Consider the following 9,385-nt stretch of genomic DNA (forward strand, 5'->3'; position numbering starts at 1 on the left):
AACCTGGTGATTCACAGACCTGTACCCCTGGGGATAAAAATATATGTTATCAAAAATAAAAAATTAAAAAAAAAAAAAAAAAAAACCACTTCACACCCATTAGAATGGCTATCATCAAAGAGAAAAAAATAAGAAGAAGAGAAATTGACAGGTGTTGTGAGGATGCGGAGAATTGGAAACCCTTGTGGTGAACCTTAAGGCAGCTCCTCAGAAAAGCAAACACAGCATTACCGTTTGATCCAACAATGCCACTTCCGGGCATCTACCCCAAAGAATGGAAAGCAGAGACTCGAAGACATCTGGGTACATCCAAGCAGGCAAGCTCACGGAGACAGAAGGTAGACAGGCAGCTGCCAGGGCTGAGGGAGGGGGAAGTTCGTGTCACATGGGTGCAGAATTTCAATTTCTGCAAGACGAAAAGTCTCGGAAGTGGACGGTGGTGCTGGCCCCACAGCAATGTCCACACAGCTAATCTCACAGAACTGTACCCTTCAAACAGTGAGGATGGTAAGTGTTATGTTATGTATTTGACCATAATGGAAAAGTCAAAAAAAAAAAAAAAAGTTAAAATGCTGACTGTCGTGTCCTGTATATTTTGCCACAATTTCTTTTTTTTTTTTTTTTAAGTTTTTTATTCATCTTTTGAGTAATCTCTACACCCACCATGGGGCTCAAACTCATGAACCTGAGATCAAGAGTTGCCTGGTCCACTGACCAAGCCAGCCAGGCGCCCTGTTTTGCCACAGGTTGGGCCCCAACCCCAACCCGCTGGCCACAGTTTCTTCAAAACTGTGGGTGGCCCAGAGAGGAGAAGCTGCCTTTCCGTCCACCTTCCCTTGTGCCTGTTTGTGCTCTCCCTCTCTGGCAGTGGCCATGCATCGCAGAGGCACTGCGGGGCACGAGCTCACGCCAGAGCCAAAGGAAGCGGCTCTGCTCCTTCCGCCTTTTCTGTTTTTCTCCCTCCACCGCTCAAGGCCAACCTGCCTCTTCCAAACATTTCAGCCAGAAGGTGGTACCTGGGCTGAAAAGCTCGTGAAAAGGCTTTGGAACGACAGATCGGGCCGTGAGGATGTGCAGAGGCGACAGATGCCACCTCTGAGAAATAGTCTCTGTCACCCACCGGCTGTCCTTTTCACTTGGGCCTTTCTCTTCCCTGGACCCAAACCCTTCTCCTCTCTGGCTCTCTGGCGCCATCTTGTGTGACTTCTTAAATAGCCACAAAGGGTTTTGGGGGTTTTTTTTGGTTTTTGTTTTGGGGTTTTTTTTGTTTTTTTATTTTTGGTCTTCATCTTTAGTAGCAGCATTTTTATTTTTTATTTTTTATTTTTCATTAACATATAATGCATTATTTGTTTCAGGGGTACAGGTCTGTGATGCATCAGTCTTACACAATTCACAGCACTCACCATAGCCCATGCCCTCCCCAATGTCCATCACCCAGCCACCCCATCCCACCACCTGCCTCCCCTCCAGCAACCCTCAGTTTGTTTCCTGGGATTAAGAGTCTCTTATGCTTTGTCTCCCTCTCTGGTTTTGTCTTGTTCCTTTTTTTTCCCTCTCTTCTCCCATGATCCTCTCCCTTATTTCCCAAATTCCACATACCAGTGAGATAGTATGACAACTGTCTTTCTCTGATTGACTTATTTCAGTAGCAGCATTTTTTTAAAAAAAAGATTTTATGTATTTATTTGACAGAGAGATAGAGAGAGATGACAAGTAAGCAGAGCGGCAGGCAGAGGTAGAGAGGGAAGCAGGCTCCCCGCTGAGCAAGGAGCCCAAAGCGGGGCTTGATCCCGGACCCTGGAATCATGACCTGAGCCAAAGGCAGATGCTTAACCGAATGAGCCACCCGGGTGTCCCAGTAGCAGCATTTTTAAAGAACAAAATAGTTCTCAAAGTTTTATTGCAGCAGAATTTCTGTAAGACAATGTTGTTATTATTATGTTGTTTCCAACAACAATGTAATAATAATAATATTCTAGAAGAAAATCAACTTTACCCATTGTTCTAGCACCAAGAGGCCAAGGTTCCCACCCACCAGCAGCATATTCATAGATGTTTCAAAGATAATCTGAAGGGCAGAATTTGACTTTATCCCCCTTGCCCTTCATATTGCTTTCAATGGAAAAACTCCCTGTGGGATAAAAATGAAGAAAGAAGCGGTTTGTGTTGAAAGTTCTATCTGAGCCAGAAAAGGAGCAGCATGAGTAAAATATGTCATAAACCCTTCTCTTTGCCGGTCTGGGCTCAGCACTGCCAGTGGGCATAGCCTCACCGCAGCAATTAGAACTGTCCTCCTAACAAAAACGCAAATGTGGTCCAGGGGCACCCCCAGAAAGCCAATGACAGAATCCACACCTTCCGACCCACTGGTCTGTGCCCTGGGGCATGTTGCTAAAGCAAACGAGTGTCTCAAAGAGGAGGGGGAGGGAGCCAGTTACACACAACTGCGCAGAGGCATGAGTCGTTGGTTCACGAAACGAATCGAGCACCAGGATTTTAAGCACCGGCACAAAGCTTCACCAAGCCTTTCTTATTCCTGTGGAAATGCAAGTTGCTTTCGGCAAGTGACACAGAGAAAAAAGCAAGCAAGCAAGCAAGCCACTTTGGTGTTATAATCCCACCGTGGGTTATCAATGCCACTGAGAGGGCTTTAAAACATCCACTCTCCGCACAGGAGGCCTCAAGATGAAGAGAGACTTTCGGGACTCAGAAGGGGGCTTTGTTCTGGAGATCCGGGTCCCTTCTCCACTGACCGAGCCCACAGAGAGCCTACAGAGTTCAAAAAGAACAGAACAGCAAGAGGACCCTGGGAAGGGAAGGACGCAGGGGCCGTCCACATTTGCAGGCAAGCTTTCTGCCAAAGATTAATTGACAAAAGCAAATCCCTGCGACTTGAAGTAGAGAAAATCTCAAAAGGAAAACACACCACTTCCCCGGTGAGATGGCAGCCAGGTGGAGGCCTCATTTTTTTTTTTCCTTTAAATACATGTCACATTTCCCAAAAATGCACGAGATGTCATCCCTGCAGTAAAACAAGTCAGGCTTTGAGGTCAGGGAGCCCTGAGTTTAAAAACCTGCCCATGACTTCAAACAGCTTCAGCAGCACCCCTGGACCCTGGGATCCTCATCTCCACATCAAGACAAATAAAATCTGCCTCGGGGGACTGAAATGAATCCAGGTGAAGCGGCCCTAGGATAGAGCATGGCCCGAGCCGGTGTTCAGTAAATGGTGGGTGCCATCTTGATGATGATGAAGATGTTGATGATGGTGGTGGTGGCAATCGGGGCCATCCTACTGTTCCACTCCTGCTAGACTCCCATCCTTGCACACACAAACCTGCCCCTCTTCTAACCGGCACTCACACTCAGTAGCTGTAGCTAACTTCCACTGAGCACTGACTATGGGCCACGCACCATACAATAAGTTGTTTCACTTCGTTTTCAGGGCACCCAAAGATAGCTACAGCTAATGCCCCCCCACTTTACAAGCGAGGAAACAGGTTCAGAGAGGTCAGGTAATGCATTGGTCAGGGTAGGCTAACCACTATCACAAAAAAAACCCAAAGCCTCAGTGGCTTAACATAGTCAAAGCCTAGGTCTCCCCCACATCCCTGCGGGTAGAGGGCATGAAACAAAGGACTTACCCAGCCATCATTCAGGGACCCAGGCTCCTTCCATATTGTGACTCCCCCACCTCCTACACTGAGCTGCCACTTAATCCCTGGCAATTAGATAACAAGCAAGAGGGAAAGAGTGAGAAAACCCATGGCTCTTCCTCCCCTCAACTCATGGTGACACTTGACACTTCTGCTCACAGTCCACCAGCTAAAACTAGTTTCTCAGGCCCTCGTAGAGGCAAGAGGCTGGGGAATAGCTTATCTGTGCTCCCGGAAAGAGAAGGAAAGAAATAGATACTGGTAACAATAGTTTCTACCACAATAAACCTGCCTAAGATCATGTAGCCAGTAAGAACCTAGACCCTCACCTCTTTATGACTGAGCTACATGCCATCTGGGGAACTGTGGAGGTTCTAAAACAGGGCTCCCAAATTCTCTCCTGTTCTTCCAATCAAAATGTAGGGTCAATGTCCCAAACCTGGGTCCTGTTAGTCCTTGACTAACAAAATACAGCAAAAATGACACAATGACCACGTCCAGTTTCTGAAGACACTGGCAAGCTTCTACTTCCTATCTCTTGGGATACTCTCTCTAGGAATCCAGCTATTCCATTACGAGGAAGCCCAAGCTAGTCTATATGGAGAGATCATCAGTATTTGTTCCAGCTAACAACCAGTGGGAGGTTCTAGCCATCATCTAGAATCATCCACTGGATGTGTGAGTGAAGACACTTCCAGATGATTCCAACCCTCAGCAGTCAAGTCATTGCCAGCATTTCAGTCTTCCTAGCTGAAGCCCCAGACACCATGGAGCAGAGATAACACTACGGCTGTGCCCAGCCTGAATTCCTGACCCACAGAATCTGTGAGCATAATAAAATGGGTGATTGACACCATTTAGTGTTAGGGTGGTTTGTTATGCAGCAATGATAACTGGAAAAAGAACTTATTTAAGAATTTCATGTTGGGGGGCGCCTGGGTGGCTCAGTCAGTTAAGCACCTGTCTAAGGCTCAGGTCATGATCTTGGGGTCCTGGGATCATGCCCCACATCAGGATCCCTGCTCAGTGGGGAGTCTGCTTCTCCATCTCCCCATATCCTTCCTCACCACCACCCCCGACATGTGTGCTTGCTCTCTTTCTTATAAGTAAAATCTTTTTCAAAAAATTTCATTTCAAATAGTCAAACAGATCCTATTACTTCTGGGGGGAGGGGGAGGCTTCCAGAATCTTTTTTTTTTTAAATTTTTTTGAAGATTTATTTATTTATTTATCTGAGGGAGCGAGAAAAAGAGAGCACAAGAGGGATTGGGCACTCAGTGGGGAGCCCAACGCAGGGCTCCAATCCCAGGACCCTGGGATCATGACCTGAGCTGAACACAGATGCTTAACAGACAGAGCCACTCAGACGCCCCCAGAATCCTTTTTATTTTTGTTCTTGTGCTATTTGATATTTTCCTCTGCAATAAAAATTATCCACAACAAAAATTTATAACTCATCATAAGGGGGAAAAATGCTTTAATGGTATACCCTCTGCTTAATCACTAAACCCCATTGCCCCCTGTGTAATCCTGTCCCTTGACTTTGCCAAGCAATGAGACTCCTTGGTCTACTGTAAATCGGGGTGGCTATGCAAATCCTAGAGGTCCTCGTTCCAGGAACACATCAGTGGCGTTAGCCGTCATCTCAAACTGTCCTCTTCGAAGCACTAAACCAGCTTCGGTGAGGATGAGCAGGGACTTGGGTCAGCCCCAGCTGTGCACGCGAAAATAACACTAGGAAAGGGGCCTCCTTCCTGGTTATGAGTAAAACAGGGCCTAGAGATGGTTTGCGAAAAGGTTGCCAAAGACACCAGGACGCTGCCTGCCTTCGGACCACGACTCATGCTGTTTCCCTACGTGGTGTGCCCTTCCCAGGCACAGAAGACTAACCATGGAAGTGAAAGTTCAAGTAAAGGAAGATGGCAGTGCCCAGCAACCATGAGAAGAGAGGACACGGGGACCCCAGGGAGCAGCCAGACTCGGGCACTACAGCCCCATCCCCACATACTCTCTCCTCGTGCCTCCCAACAGGCTGGGTCGGAGGATGTGTACGGCTTCCAGACAAAGGGGTACTGCAGGAATCCCCTCACACGGATGCATCTTTTCAGGACCGTCCATAAGCTGTGGGGGACATTTCAGCACTTAACCTTCCTCCAGAGCCTGCATGTCACACAACTGGACAGAAGCCTCAACCAGCAAGTAAAACGGAAGTGAGACCAGCGCCATTTTCTTTCCCGGAAAAAACACCTTTGGGTCAGGCCATAGCAGACATCTAGGTCCTGAGACCTCTTCCACCCCGCAGCCTGCCTCTGTCTGCAAAGCCAAAGGAAAAAGAACTAACTTCTGAAGCTGGAACCAGCTTCCAGAAAGCAGTGGGGAGACCTGAAGTGGCGTCTGGATGATTTGCGAGGAATTCTGGCTCCGCTGTCCAGTATCTAACTCACAGCTCTCAGCTGGGTTTGCAGGCTCAGGGACCTTCTGACTGGCCCTGCTTCCTACTTCCTTTTCTTGTAGCAGGCCTTGCATCCTGTGCCACCAACTCCAACCATCAATTTTTTGAGGCGTCATTGGATTCAGACATGAATAGGACAAAAAACTGACCTCTGGTTCATGGACAGATCAGTCCGTGACTGACGGTGTCCTTGGCCACTTGCTGTGCTATTCCAGGACATGCCCTTCCAGCCGGGGGGGGGGGAGGAGAACCCACTCCACCTGCAGGAGCCCTGGGGGCCCTCCACATTTCGCTGTATACCTGCTGCTTTACCCCGTTAAGAGGATCAGCATTGTCAGCAGGTAGGTCAGAACCATTTCGGAAGCCATCCCACCTGTCATGCGCAGAACAGCAGCTACTGGCAAACTCCATGCTGGAACATTTATTTCTTCCAGGAAGAATCCTCTACTCTTGCCAGTTTCCTCCATTTCAATGCCCTGACCTGGGGACTCTACACAGACTCTCCCGAGGCTACCCCATGAGGTCGGCCACCCACCCAGCCCTGTGCAGGGGCACTGCCCTGCACCACGCCTGGCCTTCACTGGACCGTCCTCAGCGGCCCCCATCCTGGATGTCAGCACATGGACCTTCCCCCATCATCTCCCTCCCCATCAACCTGTGTATTTCCTAACGTGACTTTCTGTTCTCCAGGGATGCAGACCGAAGAGCTCCCAGAAGCTGCTCTTCCCAATTTTTGCTATCCCTTTGCTGTTAGACAAGAATATTCTGGTAATTCAGGAGCTCGAGAAGAGAGATTGCTGTGTCTGGTCCAAGACTAGAATCATTTGGTGCTCAGTGATCACCTGATGACTGTCTTTCATGGTAACCTCGAAAAGGCTTCCCAAATAAGACAGAGGTTGGCCCAGGTGATTAGGATGAGAACAGTTTTCTCTTTAAAGGTCTTTATATATTTCTTCCTCCAATTCCCTTTCCCCCAATTGTTTTTCTTCCTCATGCAGATGTACAAGTGCACCTCTTCCCCCATGGCCCCTCGTGCACGCACACATGCACACACACTCACAACGTTCTCATGCATATTCTTAACCACATGTCTCCCCAGTGTAGAACACCAAGGATGCGAAGGGAGAATGGCAAGCAGCTGCCTTGGCACTCTCAGACGGGACTGCCAGCCCCTAGCCCACCCCCATTACCCATCAGCATTTCAAAAACTCCAAGGAATCAAAGGCATCTTTATAGTTCACTTTAAACACAGGAGGTAGCCGGAGGCACCTGGCTGGCTCAGTCCAGGAGAGAGCATGTGACTCTTAATCTTAGGGTGGTGAGTTAGAGACCCATGTTGGGCGTGGAGCCTACTTAAAATTAACAGTAATCGTAAATACAATACAATACAGGAGGTGTGTGAGGTATTTCTTTCTGAAAGATGGGCGCTAGACCACAGACCTGCCCATCCTCCTCGGACCCATGTTCCCCTCGGTCACTGTTGCCTATCAGCAGGCCCTTTGCTGTCCGGCTTCTCAAGACCGAATGAGAAGGGAAATCAGAAGAAAAGTGAGCTGGCCAAGCCAGCCACATAGCTCACATTCTTGTCCCTTTAGTGAAAAACACCATTTCTCTCCTGGCAACTTCTAAAGCCAAAGTAAGGCTCCATACACCCACTGGCCTTAAGAGCCAGAAGCGTGGGTTGGCCTCTGCTTGTGTTATGTCTGTAGAATGTCTCCATTCTCTTCTCCTGCTGCAGTAAGCCAGTATATAAGGGAAAAAAGAAAGCACAAATGGAAGCAGATTATAGGAGAAAAACTATTAGCTTGGACCACGTGAAATCGCCGATATTAGTCATGTTCAACCTACAAAATACAGTAATTTCATATGGTTCAACCTAGTAACAAGGGAGATCTGATGAGGGCTTACTATGTTGCAGTCCATGATAGACATACATGCTCACATTTAATCCTCTGGTCCACCTGCAAAGGGCATTTCGATTCCCATTTCACACAGGAGGAAGCACCCTGGAGGAGAACTTGAAGATCACTCAACTGGTCAAAAATTCACAAATGTGGAAATGACCAAAGAAACCATAGGACCAACCCCCTCACCTTACAGACAGGATGGCCATAGGCTGCACATGGTCTGACTCTCACAGGCACAGGCACAGGAAAGTGAGTTCTTGAGAACCTTGGCGTTCTTTGTCTCTCCCTGGTCTCACCGCGCTAAGTCTCTGCCCCTTTCTCACCTTGACCTCACTTGGTGTAACCAAGTAAGGAGAAGAGTCATCTCTGCATATCAAAAACTAGAACCTTTCTGGAATGCCTGGGTGGCTCTGAAGGTTAAGCATCTGCCTTCGGCTCAGGTCATGATCCCAGGGTCCTGGGATCGAGTACCACATCGAGCTCCTTGCTCAGCAGGAAACCTGCTTCCCTCTCTGTCTGCCCCTCCCCCTGTTTGTGTGTGTGTTCTCTATCTCTGACAAATAAATAAATAAAATCTTTAAAAAAAGAAAACTTGAACCTTTCTAAATGCCCCCCAAAAGGACATTAAATACCCTAAATTATGTTGCATCTTTTAAATGGAATACTATGGAACTTTCAAAAATAACGTTATGGTCAGGGCACCTGGCTGGCTCAGTTGGTGAAGCATGGGACCCTTGGTCCCAGGGATGGGAGTTCGAGTCCCACGCTGGATGTAGAGATGACTTAAAAATAAAATCTTTTTAAAAAAAATACGGTCGTGGGGCGCCTGGGTGGTTCAGTGGGTTGGGGCCTCTGCCTTCAGCTCAGGTCATGATCGAAGGGTCCTGGTATTGAGCCCTGCATTGGGCTCTCAGCTCAGCAGGGAGCCTGCTTCCTCCTCTCTCTCTGCCTGCCTCTCCGCCTACTTGTGATCTCTGTCAAATAAATAAATAAAATCTAAAAAAAAAAAAAAAAAAAAAATGCTTAAAAATATTTTTTTAAAAATACGGTTGTGGGCGCCTGGGTGGCCGAGTTGGTTGGGCAACTGCCTTCGGCTCAGGTCATGATCCTGGAGTCCTAGGATCAAGTCCCATAACAGGCTCTCTGCTCGCCAGGAAGTCTGTTTCTCCCACTGACCTCTCTCCTCTCATACTCTCTCTCTCTCATTCTCTCTGTCTCTCAAATAAACAAAAAATATATATACTTTTTTAAGAATACGGTCGTATACTTGGAAACATGAAAAAATGTCAAGTTATTATTAGGGTAAATTACAGAAGATGTTGGCAAAAGTGTTACTGTGGTAGGAGTCAACCGTGTAAAACACAACA

General features: G+C 47.6%; 1 pseudogene; it reads left to right on the plus strand.

Annotated features, from left to right (window-relative positions):
• Window positions 1-6,057: 6,057 nt before the first annotated feature.
• LOC131998715 (protoheme IX farnesyltransferase, mitochondrial-like) lies at window positions 6,058-6,781 on the plus strand (annotated as a pseudogene).
• Window positions 6,782-9,385: the final 2,604 nt, after the last annotated feature.

The sequence above is a fragment of the Mustela nigripes genome, chromosome 13, assembly GCF_022355385.1.
Source record: "Mustela nigripes isolate SB6536 chromosome 13, MUSNIG.SB6536, whole genome shotgun sequence".
Lineage (NCBI taxonomy): Eukaryota > Metazoa > Chordata > Mammalia > Carnivora > Mustelidae > Mustela > Mustela nigripes.